The sequence below is a fragment of the Hordeum vulgare genome, chromosome 2H (genome assembly GCF_904849725.1).
Source record: "Hordeum vulgare subsp. vulgare chromosome 2H, MorexV3_pseudomolecules_assembly, whole genome shotgun sequence".
Classification (NCBI taxonomy): Eukaryota; Viridiplantae; Streptophyta; class Magnoliopsida; order Poales; family Poaceae; genus Hordeum; species Hordeum vulgare.
Window position 1 is genome coordinate 354,497,332 of NC_058519.1, and position 23,349 is coordinate 354,520,680.

Here is a 23,349-nt window from a genome sequence, read left to right on the forward strand (position 1 = left end):
TTCCTTCGTGTCGGCGTTGACCCAGCGCTCGTGGTAGAGAAAAATGGGCGTGCGGCTTACTTGACACTTCTCCAGGCTGTCTCCCAAAAGTAGGGGAAAGCCAGTTTCCAGAAGCATCTCAGGAACAACGACCATCTACAAGGTTTTTAGGATAGGGTTAGAAATTTGTGGGTGGTATGAAATGGTAGTAGGGTGTAGAAAACCTCAAGTGTAGGGGCTGAGTGTACTAATCGTCTCGGCTAACGTACATACTACCTAAGGCTTCGTACAGTCATGATGGCTCTGATACCAGCTCTGTGGGGACCCCGATTTACAAGTCGAGATCGCCGAATGAATGTGCTCAGTGATCCGAGAGATCAATGCTCACCGAACACACAGATATTGAATATTCAGAGTCTTACATCCAACATACCGTTTGATACAACAATGACCATCATGGTCAAGTACCACATAGGTGGGGCCTATAAGGCCAATCACACCGATACAACTACTAGCGGAAATCTTGGGGATAAACGGGAGCCCATGCCATTAGCCTTCACCAACAGGCATTCTGACTGGGAAGCATCCTAGTTCACGTGTCCACCTCCGGTGATGAATTCCTCTCCAAACTCTGGTTCTTCCATGTCTGGTCAATAACGTAACCAGTGGTAAGCCAGTGAGTACTTTGAATGTACTCGCAAATAGCCCATGATAGGGATAATCTAGTTGGTATGATAATAAGCGATATGCCTCATTGGTGGAAAGCAAGTGGAATATAAATAAGCATGGTCATAGACGGTTATGGGCATGCATCATAAGCTAGATGATAATCAAAAGAACAGGTTAGAGATATCAACATATCTGTTGAGGGCTGAACACTTCCGGTTCACCCGATATGCCAAGTCACCAAACTTGGTCATATCAACTCTTTCACATAACTCCTTGAACACACACACACACACACTTGGTATATGCGGAAACAACTGGACATAGTTTAAGCAACACCACCCAACTGTCCTTGACCGTGGACACGACTATTCAAATAGTTTTACACTCTGCAGAGGTTATATGCTGTACCCACAAGATCCGGGAAACTTCCGTGTCATCCATGACTCGCGGTATATAACATACCCGAGGTAAGTACATGATCATTGCCTTTCACCTGATGACACTAGACAAAGAGTCCACCCGATTGGTACCCAACCCACATGATGTATGTCTTACGAGCACCAACTCTAGACCGTATCATCCATGCAGGGACCAACGGTGTGCCTGGAACACGTCAAAACGGCATAGTCGACCTACCTTGTACGACCACATCATGAGAGTGACCACATATGACTCCCGCCACTAGTAATGCGGGCTCTTTGCTAGCACCGACCAAAGTAATCAACAAAGCCCCATCCCATACAGGGGTATCGTGGTCATACATGTAAGGTTGGGATAGTCGACACATCATAAATCTAATCTTGTTTCCAAAACCACTCACACCAAATATACCCGGTGCACCGTTGCTCCACAAGTGGCCACCTAACTCATCATCACCCTCGGGCATTAGTGGCACCCGACGGGGTTTTCGTAAAACCTTTGACATCAACTTTACCATCATTATGCATATGCTTCGACTAGACGTAGCACTATTGTCTACTTGTCAACATATTAACAGTGTGACCCTCATAGGTAGTAGGATCATGCTCAAATGCAAGTGCTCGAGAGGAGCCATCAGTAACACCATATCGATGATTTACCGAATACTCATGATCATATGCAACAGGAGTATTACTCTACTTGGCACGCAATAATATTTTGCTCAAACATGGTCAAAGGTCTACTTGCCTTGGTCAGGTAGGTATCCGGGGTCTTCGGGATCTTCGAGTCCAACTCCTTCGTCAAAAGCGGAATCTATCGACGTAATAACAGTAATAAAATAAGTAGCTCACTCAAAAACAGAGCACAAACTCACTTTAAAAATGTTATCCTATTCTGATAAATCTATATTCTAGTTTCAAAAATATTTCTCTTTGGTTTTGATGAAAATATTATTTTAAAATCCAATTCACAAGAGCTAAAATATTCAAATAAGCCTTGTAATTATAACTATGCAGAAAAGTTGCCAGAAATATTTATATAACAACTCTATTAAATTCCACACATTTTTAGAAGAATTGTGGTGGGAAAATAATTAAATTTGATAAAATATCAAACTCTGCTAAAATATTTTTAAAACAGAATAAAAATAAAAGAAAAAGGGGCTCAGCACTGGCCTGGCTCGGCCAGTGGCTGGGGCGGCCCAACTTGCCAACCGGCCAGCCAGCCACCCAGCAACCCACACGCGCGCCGTCAGGTTCAAACTGACGCACTGGCCCCTGCGGTCAGCAGCAGAGAGAGGAGAGAGGGGGAGAGATGGGCCACCGACAGGTGAGGCATGCCTGTCGGGGTCGTCTTCCTCCTCTGGACAGAGGGGAGGGGAGGCACGCCGGCGGCCACACCGACGCCCTCATGCCCCAAGGACGACATCGCCTCCTACTTTCTGGTGGTTGAAGGAACGACGGGGAGGCCGTGGGTCACCAGCGACGACGAGGCCATGGCGGAGCCGATTCGGGAGGTGGAGGAGATGGGTGCTACGGGCAGGGATTCGCTCAGGAAAGAGGTCGGGAAGCTCCTTGAGCTCACTACGGTTACGGAGGAGGTGAGAGGAGCGCGAGAGCTGGCCTATAGCCCGAGATCGACGGAGCTCCGAAGCAGTGCTGCCTCGGTCGATCTCAAGAACTAGATCTCTTTGTGCTTGAATGGGGTGGCTAGGGGCTCGATTGAGGCTCTCGAGGAGTGGTGTGTGGGTGCTGGAGCGAGGGAAGGCCTATTTATAGGCCAGCGATGTTGCACCGAGCGGGGAGCGCCAGTTGTTTCACTGTGGCTTGCAGGAGAGGCAGTGAGAGCTCGGGGTCGAAACCATGGTCTTGCGGACGTGGTTTAGGACGCTAGAGACTCAACAAGAGAGAGAGGGGACGAGGTGCGTGCGTGCTGCATGGCCGCGTTCTTCTGGCCGAATCTAGCGCGAGCGGGCACGCGTCGCCCTGGTCAGCAGAGAGCGGGAGGAGGGGCCCTGAGACTGCCCTGACTCGGTTGGGTTGTCGGAGACGCGGAGAGGCACCGAGGTGAGGTGAGAACCGGCCGGGGCTGGGCACCTTTGCCTCGGGTGCGCCTTGTAGCATGCCGAGAGCATAGTTTTGGCATGCCACGGCATGCTGGCGCGCTCTGGAGTGCTTTGGCTGTGTCTGGCGTGTCCGGGGGTTGGGTTGGATGCTCCTTAGCCATTTGACATCCAAGGGTCTCACTGTTGGTCAAAGGAAGTGCTTAAAGAGGAGCTGCCAGTCTTGAGCCAGAAACTAAAATGGAGATTTTGGGCTCTTCTGCTTGAAACCAGATAGGGGCCACTCGTCTGTAGTTGAGGAGTGGTGCTGGCAGCTTGCACTAAGAGTTTGGTGGAAAGGATGTAGAGTGAGATAAGTGATGTTTTACCAAGCTGGCAAAAGGTGTTGAGCAGGTGTTTGGGGTAGCTACCCTTCACCACTGGTGATGAATGTTAACAGGATTGGGTTTGACGCAAAAATGGGATGCTCCACCAAATTTGAGCTTCATTGGACAAGTTTGGCGGTGCCAACTTGAATTCACCCCCAAATGGGAAGTTATGTCCTTTCAAAAGGGAATGTGGGTAAATTAATCCCCACAAATCCAATTTTCGGTAGGGTCTCCTCAATTGGGGTGTTGAGCACTCCTGCAAAGTTTCAAGTCATTTGGACAAATTTTGCTATGTAGAGTTGCTTTAACTTGATTCCGGACACACGGGGTTTTAGGATTATTTGGTGAATCAAACCACCTTGCAATGAGGTGAAATTTGGCACGGGCACCAAATATAGCTTGGGAAGCATGCTAGAATTTTCTAGGAATTTATTGAAAATATTTCCTTTGGTAATATTTCAAAAGGTAAAAACAGACATAATAGGTTTTCAAGGATTTGCTCAAATATTTTGAACATAAATAGGGGTTGAAAATCTTATGTATGGAAAATATATGTCCTGTGAGTATCTCCAAATTTTCTCAGATTTTCCAAGGCAGAAAAGTAATTTCCAGTGCAGAAATATCATTTCAGGCCTCAGAAAAGGACATGCAAATAAAATAGAAAAATATTTTATCAAATAATTATTTTATGATTTTGGAGAGTTAACATAGTGCTAAAACCATATTACAATCTTCGGGTGACGGCACTCCCTTGAAATCAAGGACGTGCAGTGCAAACCCAAAGCAAGGTTTTGTAATAGTCAAAAAAATAGAAAAAGGTTTTTATGGAAATATCATGTTATAAACATGTTGTTTTTGGATCGACTCATTCAAGCATACACACAAACATTGGCAATCATGGCACTCATAACACTTTATTGAAAAGTTTTAATAAACTCAGGTTTTTGAAAAGGCTCCAGTTGAAGTAAGGTAAAAACAAGGTGTGAGAGAGGCAACTAAAGAGGGTGTGTGGATGAAGCAGTTCATGACAGATCTTGGAGTTGTGCCAAGTGCACTGGATCGAGTAAATCTGTTTTGTGACAACACTGGTGCCATTGCTCTAGCCAAGGAACCAAGGTTTCACAAGAGGACCACACACATAAAGCGTGCTTGATACGTCCATTTTGCATCATGCTTTTATGTTGATATTTATCGCTTCTTGGGCTGTTATTTCACTTCACCATACAATAATTATGCCTTTTCTCTCTTATTTTGCAAGGTTTACATGAAGAGGGAGAATGCCGGCAGCGGGAGTTCTGGCCTGAAAAAGGAGCAAGTTTGAGATGCCTATTCTGCGCAACTCCAAAAGCCGTGAAAATCAACGTGTATTTTTTTGGGAATATGTAAAAAATACTTGGCCGAAGAAGTGCCAGAGGAGCGCAACCAGGGGGCCACAAGCCTGGTAGGCGCGATCACCCCCCTGGCCGCGCCTAGGCGTCTTGTGGGCTCCCTGCTAGCCCACTGGCTCCCCTCTTCTGCTATATGAAGGATTTCATTCTGAAAAAATGAGGAGGAGGCTTTTCGGAGGATTCACCGCCGCCACGAGGCAAAACTTGAGAAGAACCAATCTAGAGCTCCGGCAGGATGATCCTGCCGGGGAAACTTCCCTCCCGGAGGGGGAAATCGTCGCCATCGTCATAACCAACACTCCTCTCATCGGAGAGGACTCATCACCATCAATATCTTCATCAGCACCATCTCATCTCCAAACCCAAGTTCATCACTTGTAACCAATCTTCATCTCGCAACTCCGATTGGTACTTGTAAGGTTGCTAGTAGTGTTAATTACTCTTTGTAGTTGATGCTAGTTGGATTACTTGGTGGAAGAGTTTATGTTCAGATCTTTGATGCTACTCATTACCTCTCTGGTCATGAATATGATTATGCTTTGTGAGTAGTTACTTTTGTTCCTCAGGACATGGGATAACTCATGCTAATAGTAGTCATGTGAATTTGGTATTCGTTCGGTATTTTGATGTGTTGTATGTTGTTTTTCCTCTAGTGGTGTCATGTGAACGTCGACTACATAACACTTCACCATTATTTGGGCCTAGAGGAAGGAATTGGGAAGTAGTAAGTAGATGATGGGTTCCTAGAGTGACAGAAGCTTAAACCCTAGTTTATGCGTGGCTTCATAAGGGGCTGATTTGGATCCACTAGTTTAATGTTATGGTTAGACTTTGTCTTATTTCTTCTTTCGTAGTTGTGGATGCTTGCAAGAGGGGTTAATCATAAGTGGGATGCTTGTCCAAGTAAGGGCAGTACCCAAGCGCCGGTCCACCCACATATCAAACTATCAAAGTAACGAACGCGAATCATACGAACATGATGAAAACTAGCATGAGAGAAATTCCCGTGTGTCCTCGGGAGCGTTTTTCCTCCTATAAGACTTTGTCCAGGCTTGTCCCTTGCTACCAAAGGGATTGGGCCACTTTGCTGCACCGTTGCTACTTTTGTTACTTGTTGCTTGCTATGAATCATCTCACTACACAATCACTTGTTACCAATAATTTCAGTGCTTGCAGATATTACCTTACTGAAAACCACTTGTCAGATCCTTCTGCTCCTCATTGGGTTTGACACTCTTACTTATCGAAAGGACTACGATTGATCCCCTATACTTGTGGGTCATCAAGACTCTTTTCTGGCGCCATTTCCGCGGAGCGAAGCGCCTTTGGTAAGTGGAACTTGGTAAGGAAACATTCATATAGTGTTCTGAAATTTATTGTCACTTGTCACTTTGGAAACTAATACTTTGAGGGGCTTGTTCGGGGTATCTTCACCTCGAATGGAAGCACAAAGAGTTGCTCCTCAACCTACTACACCTACTGAAAATATTTTCTTTGAATTTCCTTCGGGTATGCTTGAGAAACTTCTGGCTAATCCTTTTACAGGAGATGGAACATCACATCCAGACTTGCATCTAATCTATGTAGATGAAGTTTGTGGTTTATTTAAGCTTGCAGGTTTTCCCGAGGATGAGGTCAAGAAGAAGGACTTTCCTTTATCTTTTAAGTATAAGGCGTTGACATGGTATAGCCTATGTGATGATACTGGATCATGGGACTACAATCGGTCGAAATTGGAATTTCATCAAAAGTTTTATCCTATGCATTTAGTACAACGTGATCGTAATTATATTTATAATTTTTGGCCTCGTGATAGAGAAAGCATCTCTCAAGCTTGGGGGAGGCTTAAATCAGTGCTATATTCATGCCCCAATCACGAGCTCTCGAGAGAAATTATCATTCAGAACTTCTATGCTCGGCTTGCTCATGATGATCGCACCATGCTTGACACTTCTTGTACCGGTTCTTTTATGAATAGAGAAATTGACTTCAAATGGAATTTATTGGAGAGAATTAAACGCAACTCCGAAGATTCGGAGCTTCAAGAAGGTAAGGAGTCAGGTATGAATTTCAAGTTTGATTGCATTAAATCCTTTGTTGAAACAAATAATTTTTGTGACTTTAGCGCTAAGTATGGACTTGACTCTGAGATAGTAGCTTCTTTGTGTGAATTATTTTCTGCTCATATTGATCTCCCCAAAGAGAAGTGGTTTAAATATCATCCTCCTTTAGAAGTCAATGTAGTTAAACCCAATCCTGTTGAAGAGGAAGTCATTGCCTATAATGATCCTATTGTTCCCAGTGCCTACATTGAGAAACCACCTTTCCCTATTAGGATAAAGGATCATTCTAAAGCTTCAACTACGATACGTAGAGGCTACATTAGAACACCTACACCACCTGAGCAAATTAGAGTTGAACCTAGCATTGCTATTATCAAAGATCTACTGTCCGACAATGTTTTCGGACATAATATTCACTTGTGTGAAGATGCTGCTAGAATTGCTAAACCTCACGCTAGAGACAAACATAGGCCTGTTGTTGGCACGCCTGTTGTTTCTGTTAAGATAGGAGATCATTGGTATCATGGTTTATGTGAGGTGGGTGCTAGTGTTAGTGCAATACCTCAAGCCTTATGCGATGAAATTAAAGACGAGATTGCACCTATTGAGATAAAACCTATTGATGTCACTATTCATCTTGCCAATAGAGATACTATCTGCCCTATGGGAATTGTTAGGGATGTTGATGTCTTGTGTGTTAAAACAAAGTATCCTGCTGATTTCCTCGTTCTTGCTACCACTCAAGATAGCTTTTGTCCCATCATATTTGGCAGACCCTTCCTCGATACCGTCAATGCTCATATTGACTCAGAGAAGCAAACTATCACTGTTGGCTTTGAAGGTGTGTCACACGAGTTCAATTTCTCCAAGTTTGGTAGATAACCTCATGAAAAAGAGTTGCCCAGTAAGGATGAAACTATTGCCTTAGCTTCTATTGTCGTGCCTCCTACTGATCCCTTAGAGCAATACTTGCTTGAGCATGAAAATGATATGCACATGGATGAAAGGGATGAGATAGATAGAGTTGTCTTAGAACAATATCCTATCCTTAAGAATAATTTGCCTGTTGAACTGCTTGGGGATCCACCCCCACCAAAGGGTGATCCTGTGTTCGAGCTTAAACAGTTGCCAGATACTCTTAAGTATGCTTATCTTGATGAAAAAGAGATATATCCTATCATAATTAGTGCTAGCCCCTCAGATCATGAAGAAAAAAGTTACTAAAAACTCTGAGGAAGCACCGTGCTGCTATTGGATATACAATTGATGATCTTAAGGGCATTAGTCCCACTCTATGCCAGCACAAGATTAAAACTGATCCTGATTCAAAGCCAGTCGCTGATCATCAATGGAGATTAAATCCTAAGATGAAAGAGGTAGCAAGAAACGAAATACTAAAGCTCCTAGAAGCGGGTATTATCTATCCTGTTGCTCATAGTGATTGGGTGAGTCCAGTGCATTGCGTCCCTAAGAAGGGAGGCATCACCATTGTCCCTAATGATAAGGATGAATTGATCCCACAGAGGATTATTACTGGCTATAGGATGGTGATCGATTTTAGGAAATTGAATAAAGCCACTAGGAAAGATCATTACCCTTTTCCTTTTATTTACCAAATGCTAGAAAGACTGTCTAAACACACACACCTCTGCTTTCTAGACGGTTATTCTGGTTTCTCCCAAATACCTGTTGCACAATCTGATCAGGAGAAAACCACCTTCACCTTCCCTTTCGGTACATTTGCGTATAGACGTATGCCTTTTGGATTATGTAATGCACCTGCCACCTTTCAAAGATGTATGATGGCTATATTCTCTGACTTTTGTGAAAAGATTGTCGAGGTTTTCATGGATGACATCCCTGTTTACGGGTCTTCTTTTGATGATTGCCTCAGCAACCTTGATCAAGTCTTGCACAGATGTAAAGACACCAATCTTGTCATGAATTGGGAGAAGTGCCACTTTTATAGTGAATGAAGGCATCATCTTGGGACATAAAATTTATGAAAGAGGTATCGAAGTCGATAAGGCTAAGGTTGATGCAATCGAGAAAATACCATACCCCACAGATATCAAAGGTATAAGAAGTTTCCTTGGTCATGTTGGTTTGTATAGAAGGTTCATTAAAGACTTCTCTAAGATTTCTAGGCCTCTTACTAATCTATTGCCAAAGGATATTCCTTTTGTTTTTGACGATGATTGTGAGGAAGCCTTCGAAATACTTAAGAAGGCTTTGATAACTGCACCTATTGTTCAAGCACCTGATTGGAACTTACCTGTTGAAATCGTGTGTGATGATAGTGATTATGCTGTTGGTGTTGTCCTAGGGCAAAGAGTTGATAAGAAGTTGAATGTTATACACTATGCTAGTAAAACTCTAGACAGTGCCCAAAGAAACTATGCTACTACGGAAAAGGAATTTTTAGCAGTCGTGTTAGCATGTGAAAAGTTCAGGTCTTACATAGTTGATTCCAAAGTTACTATTTGTTGGAATTATGCCCTGGAGGCAATAATAAATATAGTTATTATTATAATTCCTGTATCAAGATAATCGTTTATTATCCATGCTATAATTGTATTGAATGAAGACTCATTTACATGTGTGGATACATAGACAAAACACCGTCCCTAGCAAGCCTCTAGTTGGCTAGCCAGTTGATCAAATATAGTCAGTGTCTTCTGATTATGAACAAGGTGTTGTTGCTTGATAACTGGATCACGTCATTAGGAGAATCACGTGATGGACTAGACCCAAACTAATAGACGTAGCATGTTGATCGTGTCATTTTGTTGCTACTGTTTTCTGCGTGTCAAGTATTTATTCGTATGACCATGAGATCATATAACTCACTGACACCGGAGGAATGCTTTGTGTGTATCAAACGTCGCAACGTAACTGGGTGACTATAAAGATGCTCTACAGGTATCTCCGAAGGTGTTAGTTGAGTTAGTATGGATCAAGACTGGGATTTGTCACTCCGTGTGACGGAGAGGTATCTCGGGGCCCACTCGGTAATACAACATCACACACAAGCCTTGCAAGCAATGTAACTTAGTGTAAGTTGCGGGATCTTGTATTACGGAACGAGTAAAGAGACTTGCCGGTAAACGAGATTGAAATAGGTATACGGATACCGACGATCGAATCTCGGGCAAGTAACATACCGAAGGACAAAGGGAATGACATACGGGATTATATGAATCCTTGGCACTGAGGTTCAAACGATAAGATCTTCGTAGAATATGTAGGATCCAATATGGGCATCCAGGTCCCGCTATTGGATATTGACCGAGGAGTCTCTCGGGTCATGTCTACATAGTTCTCGAACCCGCAGGGTCTGCACACTTAAGGTTCGACGTTGTTTTATGCGTATTTGAGTTATATGGTTGGTTACCGAATGTTGTTCGGAGTCCTGGATGAGATCACGGACGTCACGAGGGTTTCCGGAATGGTCCGGAAATGAAGATTGATATATAGGATGACCTCATTTGATTACCGGAAGGTTTTCGAAGTTACCGGGAATGTACCGGGAATGACGAATGGGTTCCGGGAGTTCACCGGGGGGGGGGGGGGCAACCCACCCCGGGGAAGCCCATCGGCCATAAGGGTGGCGCACCAGCCCTTAGTGGGCTGGTGGGACAGCCCAAAAGGGCCCTATGCGCCATACAAAGGAAAATCAAAGAGAAAGAAAAAAAAGGGAGGTGGGAAGGAAGGGAAGGACTCCCACCCACCAAACGAAGTCCGACTCGGTTTGGGGGGGAGCCTTCCCCCCTTGGACTCGGCCGACCCCCTTGGGGCTCCTTGAGCCCCAAGGCAAGGTCCCCTCCCTCCCACCTATATATACGGAGGTATTGGGGCTGATTTGATACGACTTTTCCACGGCAGCCCGACCACATACCTCCACGGTTTTTCCTCTAGATCGCGTTTCTGCGGAGCTCGGGCGGAGCCCTGCTGAGACAAGGTCATCACCAACCTCCGGAGCGCCGTCACGCTGCCGGAGAACTCTTCTACCTCTCCGTCTCTCTTGCTGGATCAAGAATGCCGAGATCATCGTCGAGCTATACGTGTGTTGAACGCGGAGGTGCCGTCCGTTCTGTACTAGATCGTGGGACTGATCGCGGGATTGTTCGCGGGGCGGATCGAGGGACGTGAGGACGTTCCACTACATCAACCGCGTTCACTAACGCTTCTGCTGTACGGTCTACAAGGGTAATTAGATCACTCATCCCCTCCCGTAGATGGACATCACCATGATAGTTCTTCGTGCGCGTAGGAAAATTTTTGTTTCGCATGCGACGTTCCCCAACAGTGGTATCAGAGCTAGGTTCATGCGTAGATGTATTCTCGAGTAGAACACAAAAGTTTTTGTGGGCGGTGATGTGCGTTTTGCTGCCCTCCTTAGTCTTTTCTTGATTCCGCGGTATTGTTGGATTGAAGCGGCTTGGACCGACATTACTCGTACGCTTACGAGAGACTGGTTTCATCGTTACGAGTAACCCCGTTGCTCAAAGATGACTGGCAAGTGTCGGTTTCTCCAACTTTAGTTGAATCGGATTTGACCGAGGAGGTCCTTGGATGAGGTTAAATAGCAACTCATATATCTCTGTTGTGGTGTTTGCGTAAGTAAGATGCGATCCTACTAGATACCCTTGGTCACCACGTAAAACATGCAACAACAAAATTAGAGGACGTCTAACTTGTTTTTGCAGAGTATGCTTGTGATGTGATATGGCCAACGATGTGATGCGATATATTGGATGTATGAGATGATCATGTTGTAATAGAAAATATCGACTTGCACGTCGATGGTACGGCAACCGGCAGGAGCCATAGGGTTGTCTTTATACTAACGTTTGTGCTTGCAGATGCGTTTACTATTTTTCTAGGATGTAGCTTTAGTAGTAATAGCATGAGTAGCACGACAACCCCGATGGCAACACGTTGATGGAGATCATGGCGTGGCGCCGGTGACAAGAAGATCGTGCCGGTGCTTTGGTGATGGAGATCAAGAAGCACGTGATGATGGCCATATCATGTCACTTATGAATTGCATGTGATGTTAATCCTTTTATGCACCTTATTTTGCTTAGAACGACGGTAGCATTATGAGGTGATCTCTCACTAAAATTTCAAGAATAAATTGTGTTCTCCCCGACTGTGCACCGTTGCTACAGTTCGTCGTTTTGAGACACCACGTGATGATCGGGTGTGATAGACTCAACGTTCACATACAACGGGTGCAAAACAGTTGCGCACGCGGAACACTCGGGTTAAGCTTGACGAGCCTAGCATGTGCAGACATGGCCTCAGAACACATGAGACGGAAAGGTTGATCATGAATCATATAGATGATATGATTAGCATAGGGATGCTTACCACTGAAACTATACTCAACTCATGTGATGATCAGACTTGAGCTAGTGTAAGTGGATCATGAACCACTCAAATGACTAGAGAGATGTACTTTTTGAGTGGGAGTTTAGCAAATAATTTGATTAAGTTAAACTCTAATTATCTTGAACATAGTCTAAAGTCCACTTTGAATATATTTGTGTTGTAGATCATGGCTCACGCGACAGTCATCCTGAATTTTAATACGTTCCTAGAGAAAGCTAAGTTGAAAGATGATGGAAGCAACTTTGTAGACTGGGCTCGTAATCTTAAGCTAATCTTACAAGCTAGGAAGAAGGATTATGTCCTTAATGCTGCGCTAGGAGATGAACCACCCGCTACGGCTGATCAGGATGTTAAGAACGCTTGGTTAGCACGTAAGGAGGACTACTCAATAGTTCAATGTGCAGTCTTGTATGGCTTAGAACCGTGACTTCAACGTCGCTTTGAGCGTCATGGAGCATTTGAGATGTTCCAGGAGTTGAAGTTTATCTTTCAGAAGAACGCCCGGATCGAGAGTTATGAGACCTCTGATAAATTCTATGCTTGCAAGATGGAGGAAAACTCGTCTGTCAGTGAACATGTGCTCAAAATGTCTGGGTACTCAAACCGTCTAGCTGAGCTGGGGATTGAACTCCCGCAAGAAGCTGTCACTAACAGAATCCTTCAATCACTGCCGCTAAGCTATAAAAGCTTTGTGTTGAACTACAACATGCAAGGGATGAACAAGTCTCCCGGCGAGTTGTTTGCGATGCTGAAAGTCGCAGAGTCTGAACTCCGTAAAGAGCATCAAGTATTGATGGTGAATAAGACAACTAGTTTCAAGAGAAACAGCAAAGGCAAGAAGGGCAATTCGAAGAAGAGCGGCAAGCCTGTTGCCAATCCGACGAAGAAAACCAAAGCTGGACCTAAGCCTGAAACGGAGTGTTACTATTGCAAGGGTATGGGTCACTGGAAGTGCAATTGCCCCAAGTATCTGGCAGATCAGAAGGCGGCCAAAGAAAAATCAGGTATATTTGATATACATGTTATTGATGTGTACTTAACCGGCTCTCGTAGTAGTGCCTGGGTATTCGATACCGGTTCTGTTGCTCATATTTGCAACTCGAAACAGGAACTGCGGAATAGACGAAGGCTGGCGAAAGATGAAGTGACGATGCGCGTAGGAAATGGTTCCAAGGTTGATGCAATCGCCGTCGGCACAGTGTCACTTCAGTTACCATCAGGATTAGTGATGAACTTAAATCATTGTTAGTTAGTGCCTGCGTTGAGCATGAACATTATATCTGGATCTTGTTTATTGCGAGACGGTTACTCTTTTAAGTCAGAGAATAATGGTTGTTCTATTTCTATGAGTAACATCTTTTATGGTCATGGACCTAATGTGAGAGGATTGTTCATATGGAATCTTGATAGCGATACGCATATACATAACATTGAGACCAAAAGAGTTAGAGTTAACAATGATAGCGCCATATTTTTGTGGCACTGCCGCTTAGGTCATATTGGTGTAAAGCGCATGAAGAAACTCCATGTTGATGGACTTTTGGAGTCACTTGACTTTGATTCACTTGACACGTGCGAACCATGCCTCATGGGCAAGATGACTAAGACTCCGTTCTCCGGAACAATGGAGCGTGCAAGTGACTTGTTGGAAATCGTACATACCGATGTGTGTGGTCCGATGAGCGTGGAGGCACGCGGCGGATATCGTTATTTTCTCACCTTCACTGACGATTTGAGTAGATATGGTTATGTCTACTTGATGAAGCACAAGTCTGAAACATTTGAAAAGTTCAAGCAATTTCAGAGTGAAGTGGAAAATCATCGTAACAAGAAGATCAAGTTCCTACGGTCTGATCGTGGGGGTGAATATCTGAGTTTCGAGTTTGGTACTCACTTAAGACAATGTGAAATTGTTTCACAGTTAACACCGCCTGGAACACCACAGCGTAATGGTGTGTCCGAATGTCGTAATCGTACTCTATTAGAGATGGTGCGATCTATGATATCTCTTACTGATTTGCCGTTATCGTTTTGGGGTTATGCATTAGAAACAGCTGCATTCACTTTAAATAGGGCACCATCAAAATCCGTTGAGACGACACCATACGAACTGTGGTATGGCAAAAGGCCAAAGTTGTCGTTTCTTAAAGTTTGGGGATGTGATGCTTATGTCAAAAAGCTTCAGCCTGAAAAGCTGGAACCCAAAGCGGAAAAGTGCGTCTTCATAGGTTACCCAAAAGAGACAGTTGGGTACACCTTCTATCTCAAATCCGAGGGCAAAGTGTTTGTTGCTAAAAACGGAGCTTTTCTCGAGAAGGAGTTTCTCTCGAGAGAATTGAGTGGGAGGAAGATAGAACTTGACGAGGTTGTCGAACCTCTCATCCCTCTGGATGGTGGCGCAGGGCAAGGGGAAACCTCTGTCGTTGCAACGCGGCTGAGGAGGAAGTTAATGATGATGATCATGAAACTCCAGTTCAAGTTTCTGTCGAACCACGCAGGTCGACGAGACCACGTGCTGCTCCAGAGTGGTACGGTAATCCCGTCTTATCAATCATGTTGTTAGACAACAATGAACCTGCGAATTATGAAGAAGCAATGGTGGACCCAGATTCCAACAAATGGCTAGAAGCCATGAAATCCGAGATAGGATCCATGTATGAGAACAAAGTGTGGACTTTGGAGGTACTACCTGAGGGCCGCAAGGCTATTCAGAACAAATGGATCTTTAAGACGAAGACGGACGCTGACGGCAATGTGACCATTTATAAAGCTCGACTTGTGGCAAAGGGTTTTTCACAAGTTCAAGGAGTTGACTACGATGAGACATTCTCACCCGTAGCGATGCTTAAGTCCGTCAGAATCATGTTAGCGATAGCTGCATTTTTCGATTATGAGATTTGGCAGATGGATGTCAAAATGGCGTTCCTTGACGGTTTCCTTAAGGAAGAGTTGTATATGATACAACCCGAAGGTTTTGTCGATCCTAAGAATGCTAACAAGGTGTGCAAGCTCCAGCGATCCATTTATGGACTGGTGCAAGCATCTCGGAAGTGGAACAAACGCTTTGATGAGGTGATCAAACCATTTGGGTTTATACAAGTGGTTGGAGAATCTTGTATTTACAAGAAAGTGAGTGGGAGCTCTGTGGCGTTTCTAATATTATATGTGGATGACATATTGCTGATTGGAAACAACGTGGAGTTTTTAGAGAGCATAAAGGATTACTTGAATAAGAGTTTCTCTATGAAGGACCTAGGAGAAGCTGCTTACATTCTAGGCATTAAGATCTATAGGGATAGATCAAAACGCCTGATAGGACTTTTACAAAGCACATACCTTGATAAAGTTTTGAAGAGGTTCAAAATGGAACAGTCCAAGAAAGTGTTCTTGCCAGTTTTACAAGGTACGAGATTGAGTAAGACTCAGTGCCCAGCAACTGATGAAGATAGAGAGCATATGCGCTCCGTCCCCTATGCTTCAGCCATAGGCTCTATCATGTATGCAATGTTGTGCACTAGACCGGATGTTAGCCTGGCCATAAGTATGGCAGGTAGGTTCCAGAGTAATCCAGGAGTGGATCACTGGACAGCGGTCAAGAATATCCTGAAGTACCTGAAAAGGACTAAGGAGATGTTTCTCGTGTATGGAGGTGACGAAGAGCTCGCCGTAAAAGGTTACGTCGATGCAAGCTTTGACACAGATCCGGACGACTCTAAGTCACAAACCGGATACGTATTTATTCTTAATGGGGGTGCGGTAAGCTAGTGCAGTTCCAAGCAATGCGTCGTAGCAGATTCTACATGTGAAGCGGAGTATATGGCTGCCTCGGAGGCGGCTAAGGAGGGTGTCTGGATGAAGCAATTCATGATGGATCTTGGAGTGGTGCCAAGCGCAATGAATCCAATAACCTTGTTCTGTGACAACACGGGTGCCATTGCCTTAGCAAAGGAACCACGGTTTCACAAGAAGACCAGACACATCAAACGACGCTTCAACCTCATCCGCGACTACGTCGAGGGAGAGGACGTGAATATATGCAAAGTGCACACGGATCTGAATGTAGCAGACCCGCTGAATAAACCTCTTCCACGGCCAAAACATGATCAACACCAGAACTGTATGGGTGTTAGATTTATTACAATGTAATTCACATGATGATGTGAGGGCTAGATTATTGACTCTAGTGCAAGTGGGAGACTGTTGGAATTATGCCCTAGAGGCAATAATAAATATAGTTATTATTATAATTCCTGTATCAAGATAATCGTTTATTATCCATGCTATAATTGTATTGAATGAAGACTCATTTACATGTGTGGATACATAGACAAAACACCGTCCCTAGCAAGCCTCTAGTTGGCTAGCCAGTTGATCAAAGATAGTCAGTGTCTTCTGATTATGAACAAGGTGTTGTTGCTTGATAACTGGATCACGTCATTAGGAGAATCACGTGATGGACTAGACCCAAACTAATAGACGTAGCATGTTGATCGTGTCACGTACTTATTCGTATGACCATGAGATCATATAACTCACGGACACCGGAGCAATGCTTTGTGTGTATCAAACGTCGCAACGTAACTGGGTGACTATAAAGATGCTCTATAGGTATCTCCGAAGGTGTTAGTTGAGTTAGTATGGATCAAGACTAGGATTTGTCACTCCGTGTGACGGAGAGGTATCTCGGGGCCCACTCGGTAATACAACATCACACAAAAACCTTGCAAGCAATGTAGCTTAGTGTAAGTTGCGGGATCTTGTATTACGGAACGAGTAAAGAGACTTGCCGGTAAACGAGATTGAAATAGGTATACGGATACTGACGATCGACTCTCGGGCAAGTAACATACCGAAGGACAAAGGGAATGACATACGAGATTATATGAATCCTTGGCACTGAGGTTCAAACGATAAGATCTTCGTAGAATATGTAGGATCCAATATGGGCATCCAGGTCCAGCTATTGGATATTGACCGAGTCTCTCGGGTCATGTCTACATAGTTCTCGAACCCGCAGGGTCTGCACACTAAAGGTTCGACGTTGTTTTATGTGTATTTGAGTTATATGGTTGGTTACCGAATGTTGTTCGGAGTCCCGGATGAGATCACGGACGTCACGAGGGTTTCCGGAATGGTCCGGAAATGAAGACTGATATATAGGATGACCTCATTTGATTACCGGAAGGTTTTCGGAGTTACCGGGAATGTACCGGAATGACGAATGGTTCCGGGAGTTCACCGGGGGGGGGCAACCCACCCCGGGGAAGCCCATAGGCCATAAGGGTGGCACACCAACCCTTAGTGGGCTGGTGGGACAGCCCAGAAGGGCCCTATGCACCATACAAAGGAAAATCAAAGAGAAAGAAAAAAAAAGGGAGGTGGGAAGGAAGGGAAGGACTCCCACCCACCAAACGAAGTCCAACTCGGTTTGGGGGGGGGGGAGCCTTCCCCCCTTTGACTCGGCCAACCCCCTTGGGGCTCCTTGAGCCCCAAGGCAAGGTCTCCTCCCTCCCACCTATATGTACGGAGGTATTGGGGCTGATTTGAGACGACTTTTCCACGGTAGCCCGACCACATACCTCCACCGTTTTTCCTCTCGATCGCGTTTCTGCGGAGCTCGAGCGGAGCCCTACTGAGACAAGGTCATCACCAACCTCCGGAGCGCCGTCATGCTGCCGGAGAACTCTTCTACCTCTCCGTCTCTCTTGCTAGATCAAGAAGGCCGAGATCATCGTCGAGCTGTACGTGTGCTGAACGCGGAGGTGCCGTCCGTTCGGTACTAGATCGTGGGACTGATCGCGGGATTGTTCGCGGGGCGGATCGAGGGACGTGAGGACGTTCCACTACATCAACCGCGTTCACTAACGCTTCTGCTGTACGGTCCACAAGGGTACGTAGATCACTCATCCCCTCTCGTAGATGGACATCACCATCATAGGTCTTCGTGCGTGTAGGAAAATTTTTGTTTCCCATGCGACGTTCCCCAACACTATTCACACTGATCACGCTGCTATTAAGTACCTCATGGAGAAGAAAGACGCTAAACCTAGACTTATCAGATGGGTTCTCTTGCTACAGGAATTTGATTTGCACGTTGTCGACAGGAAGGGTGTTGATAACCCAGTAGCAGATAACTTGTCTAGCTTAGAGAACGTTCTTGATGACCCACAACCTATTGATGATAGCTTTCCTGATGAGCAATTGAATGTCATCAATACTTCACATAGTGCACCGTGGTATGCTGATTATGCAAACTATATCGTTGCCAAATATATACCACCTAGTTTCACATACCAGCAAAAGAAGAAATTCTTCTTTGACTTGAGACATTACTTTTGGGATGATCCTCACCTTTATAATGAAGGAGTAGATGGTGTTATTAGACGTTGTGTACCTGAACATGACCAGGGACAGATCCTACAGTAGTGTCACTCTGAGGCCTACGGAGGACACCATGCGGGAGATAGAACTGCACACAAGGTATTGCAATCAGGTTTCTATTGGCCCACTCTCTTCAATGATGCATGTAAGTTTGTCTTGTCTTGTGACGAATGTCAAAGAATAGGTAATATTAGCAAACGTCAGGAAATGCCTATGTATTATTCACTTGTCATTGCACCATTTGACGTGTGGGGCTTTGATTATATGGACCTTTTCCAAAATTCAATGGGTATACTCATATCCTAGTTGCTATTGATTATGTCACTAAGTGGGTAGAAGCTATCCCCACTAGTAGTGATGATCACAACACCTCTATCAGGATGCTTAAAGAAGTTATTTTCCCTAGATTTGGAGTCCCTAGATATCAAATGACCGACGGTGGTTAACATTTCATTCATGGTGCTTTCCGTAAAACACTTGCTAAGTACGGTGTCAACCATAGAATTGTGTCTCCCTATGACCCTCAGTCCAATGGTCAAGTAGAGCTAAGGAATAGAGAGATTAAACCAATTCTGCAAAAGACTATTAACAGGTCTAGAAAGAATTGGTCTAAGAAGCTCGATGATGCACTGTGGACTTATAGAACTTCCTATAAGAATCCCATGGGCATGCCCCCGTACAAAATGGTTTACAGCAAAGCATGTCATTTACCTCTTGAGCTAGAGCATAAAGCTTATTGGGCAATCAAAGAGCTCAACTTTGATTTCAAACTTGCTGGTGAGAAGAGGTTATTTGATATTAGCTCGCTTGATGAATGGATAACTCAGGCATACGAGAATGCCAAGTTGTTCAAAGAAAAGGTTAAGAGGTGGCATGATAAGAGGATACAAAAGCGTGAGTTCAATGTAGGTGATTATGTCTTGCTATATAATTCTCGTTTAAGATTCTTTGCGGGAAAGCTTCTCTCTAAATGGGAAGGTCCCTATATTGTTGAGGAAGTATATCGTTCCGGTACTATCAAGATCAACAACACGGAAGGTAATTGTCCGAGAGTTGTAAATGGGCAGAGAATCAAGCATTATATCTCAGTTACTCCCATAAATGTTGAAAGCAATATTATCAATACCATAACTCCAGAAGAATACCTAAGGGATATTTATCAGCCTGTTTCAGACTCCGAAAACGAAGAGGTTTGTGATTCGGTAAGAAAACAGACTCCAAAACTTTTCAAGTAGGAAGTTTTCTCCGTTTTGGAATATTTGAAAAAATAGAAAAATTGGATGTTGTCCGGAAAGCGGGCGAGGAGGCGACAAGCCTGCCAGGTGCGGGCCCATCCCTGGCCGTGCCTAGGGGGCTTGTGGCCACCTCATGTGCCTCCCGGACTCCGTTTTAATTCGGAGTACTCCTTCTGGTCTGGAAAAAAATCATTATATATTCTCCCGAAAGGTCTGACCCTTGTATCACGCAGATTTCCTCTTTTTCCGTTTCGAGCCTATTTTCTGCCGTAGATTTAGGGCAAGATGTCTTCTCAAGATTCAGAGGGGGAGAGCTATGTGGCAGATTACCTTGCTGACCCCCAGGTCTATGGGGACTTGGATCCTTATGGCTGGACCAGTGATGAGGAAGAGGATTATGATCCCAAGAGGAAGGAACTGTCGGGACCCCGATCCTAAGCCATAGGAATCTAGCCTGTAACACGTCGCATCTCTTTGTGGTCTCACGCACGGTTAACTCCACGGCTGCAGCCTTACCTTAGCCGGGACCGTTTGCGTCTTTTGACTCACGTATGCGATAGTGTCGCTAGCAATCCAATGTCAAAGAACCCGGATCGACATGTCTAGTCATGAACCAAAGTGGCAGTACCGCACAAGGCCAGGCATACATGACCCAACAAAGCAGGTGTCGGTCATCGGCGAATGTAGACGAGTCGTAGCAAGCTACAAGGACTCCATTACATCGCGTGACATTTCCCCAAAGGGGACAGACACAGCAGCTAAGAAGGACACATGCCGGTCGACCAATGTGTCCGGAGCAGTAGCGAACTACCAAGGCTCGTTGGATCACAAAGGGGCATTTCCTTGTAAGGAGTGCTACTAAAGTTCACGACTAGGTATTCGAACCCCATACATACCAAGTAAGACACACGTACGCATGGCATACCGATATGTATAGATACATCGATGGCATCACAACATAACCATAAACATACAAGCTTTATTTAAGAGGCTCGGAAGAGCCACACACATAATATTACACATTAAGGTCTCTCGACCCATAATAGCGGTCATACAAATACAAGCCAGCGGAAGAGTTATAAACTGTCTGGGTACAGACAGGGAAACTAGAAGGCACATGGCCTGACTATACTACAGAGCCGACGTAGGGCCAGATCGTAGCTGGGACACCAGCTACTCGTCATCGTCGATGTCTACGAAGAACCCTCCATTAGGGTCATTAGCAACCTCTGCAACATTTATTAAGCAAACATGAGTACGAAGGTACTCAGCAAGACTTTAGGAGTACTAACTACTCATGCAAGGTGTCAAAAGGTATTGTGGTGTTTCATGCGGGAAGCCAGCATTTGACTCGTGGCTAGACAACTTGCATTTTGAAATTAGTTTTGACAATTTGATTTCTCGCACACGAGTCCACTAACACCACAACAATACACTATCGTGGAATCATTCCGTCTCCATACGGAAATGCCGTCCACGACACTCACGCTTATCTTGACAAATTTTATGAGTAGCCATTGAAGTTATCTATGAACAACATATGTCTCCAAGTAGTCCATATCCGCGGACGCGACTATTCGAATAGATCATAACCCTGCAGGGGTGTACTTCGTCACACACGCTCTTGCCACTTATCGCCATGTGCACGTCATGCACCTCGGCAACCTTCAAGCGGAAGCCCAGCGAGGGAGTCAGCCACGACCGTTAACCACACCAGTACCTAGTCCAGGTTTATCGCCTATCTGAGAGTAACCCGTACGGAAGTCCGGCCGGGGTTTCCGCCACGGCCTCAAACGATGTGCGCAGGGTTCCCAAGCCCACCATCCGGGTGCCACTTGGTACACCGTGCCACTGCCTACCGCATCACGGCCCACCTCTGAGGTCAGCACCATGCACGACCTCCAGCATTACTATAAACACCAGAAACTACTTGCAACTCCTGGACCGAGTACTACGCGATTAATAGGCCGAGCGGGGTCATATTTCAGGGCCCAACATGTGGTAGTATCTAGTCTTGGATTACATACACGGAAATCAGTTCCTAAGGACGGTTCCAATGAAACAACCCGCCATGTACTCCTGCACAGCCTTTCACCGGTACCTTTACCAAATCAAGTTCAACACACAACCTTTGCTCACCGAACACATTCCACATTTCTGTTCATCTCCCATATGACAGACCATACACAACTCTAAGCATAGCATGCATAGCAGGATAAGGCACATCATAGCTCAAGCAACTACCAGGTATGCTAGGTTGCAAGGTTCGGCTATTTACTGTGACAAGGTTAAGTCATGCAAAGGAAGTGGGTCCAACTATCGTGGCAAAAGCAGTTGAAGCATTTGATCCTAATGCAATGAGTAGGTGCAGGAGCAAGAACATAGGAGTTATCGGGATGATCAAAGGGTTGCTTGCCTTGTTGCTCAGAGGAGGAACGATATCCGTCAGACGGATATTCGGTGGAATCCGGGGGTGCGGAGCCTACCGAAATGAATGGCAACATTCAATAACAATCATATGCACTCAAAATGATGCATGAGCATGGCATGAGAATGCAAGGTGATAAGTTATTATTTTCAACATGTAATAGGTTTAGAGTTGATTTAAATCACATTCGAATAGCAATTCAAACGGGTATTCTCGGCTACCGGTTTAATTGATTCGACCTAATGCTCGGTTCAACTTGATGTTAACATGCATGAAATGTCATGTTATGATACTGATTTGTAATCAGGGCAGTGTGTGATCAATGCATATATAATGAAATTTGAATATTTTTGCAAATTCCATTTATAAAGTGATTAAAAGAATTGAATTATTCCTTATTTCACAATTTAGGGTTCTGTAACTTTTTCAAACATGGTTGAAAATAGCATAATCAGAATCCTTCAATTTTTCTGATACTTTTTCATATATAAATTATTTTCATTGGAGTTACAGATTAATTTCTATGATTTTTACAAATTTTAGCAATTTCCTGAATTAGTTTTAAACTGGAAATTCTATTGATTGCCTCAGGTTTGACTTGGCCTTGGGCCCACTTGTCAGCGAGTGATTAGGTCACTAATCGGCTGGGTTAGCTTGCCACGTCGACATCCACCGGCGGCGAGGTCGTCCTCGCCGGCGGGGAGCCTCCGGCGACCACCAGCACGGCGGAGGGGCTCGGAAACGGCGCACAGGGGGCCAAATGCTGCGCGGAGAGCACCAGAGGAATGACACGTCTCCCGCAGCTTCATTTCTGCGCCTAGCCGGGGCTGATCTGGCCGGAGATGACGCCGGCGACGAGCTTGGCGGCGGCCAAGGCTCGGGCGTCATCGGGGTCTTTGAATCAGGGGGATCTACGCTCGGTTCTTAGCTGCTACGGCATCTACGCGTCGTCCTGGAGC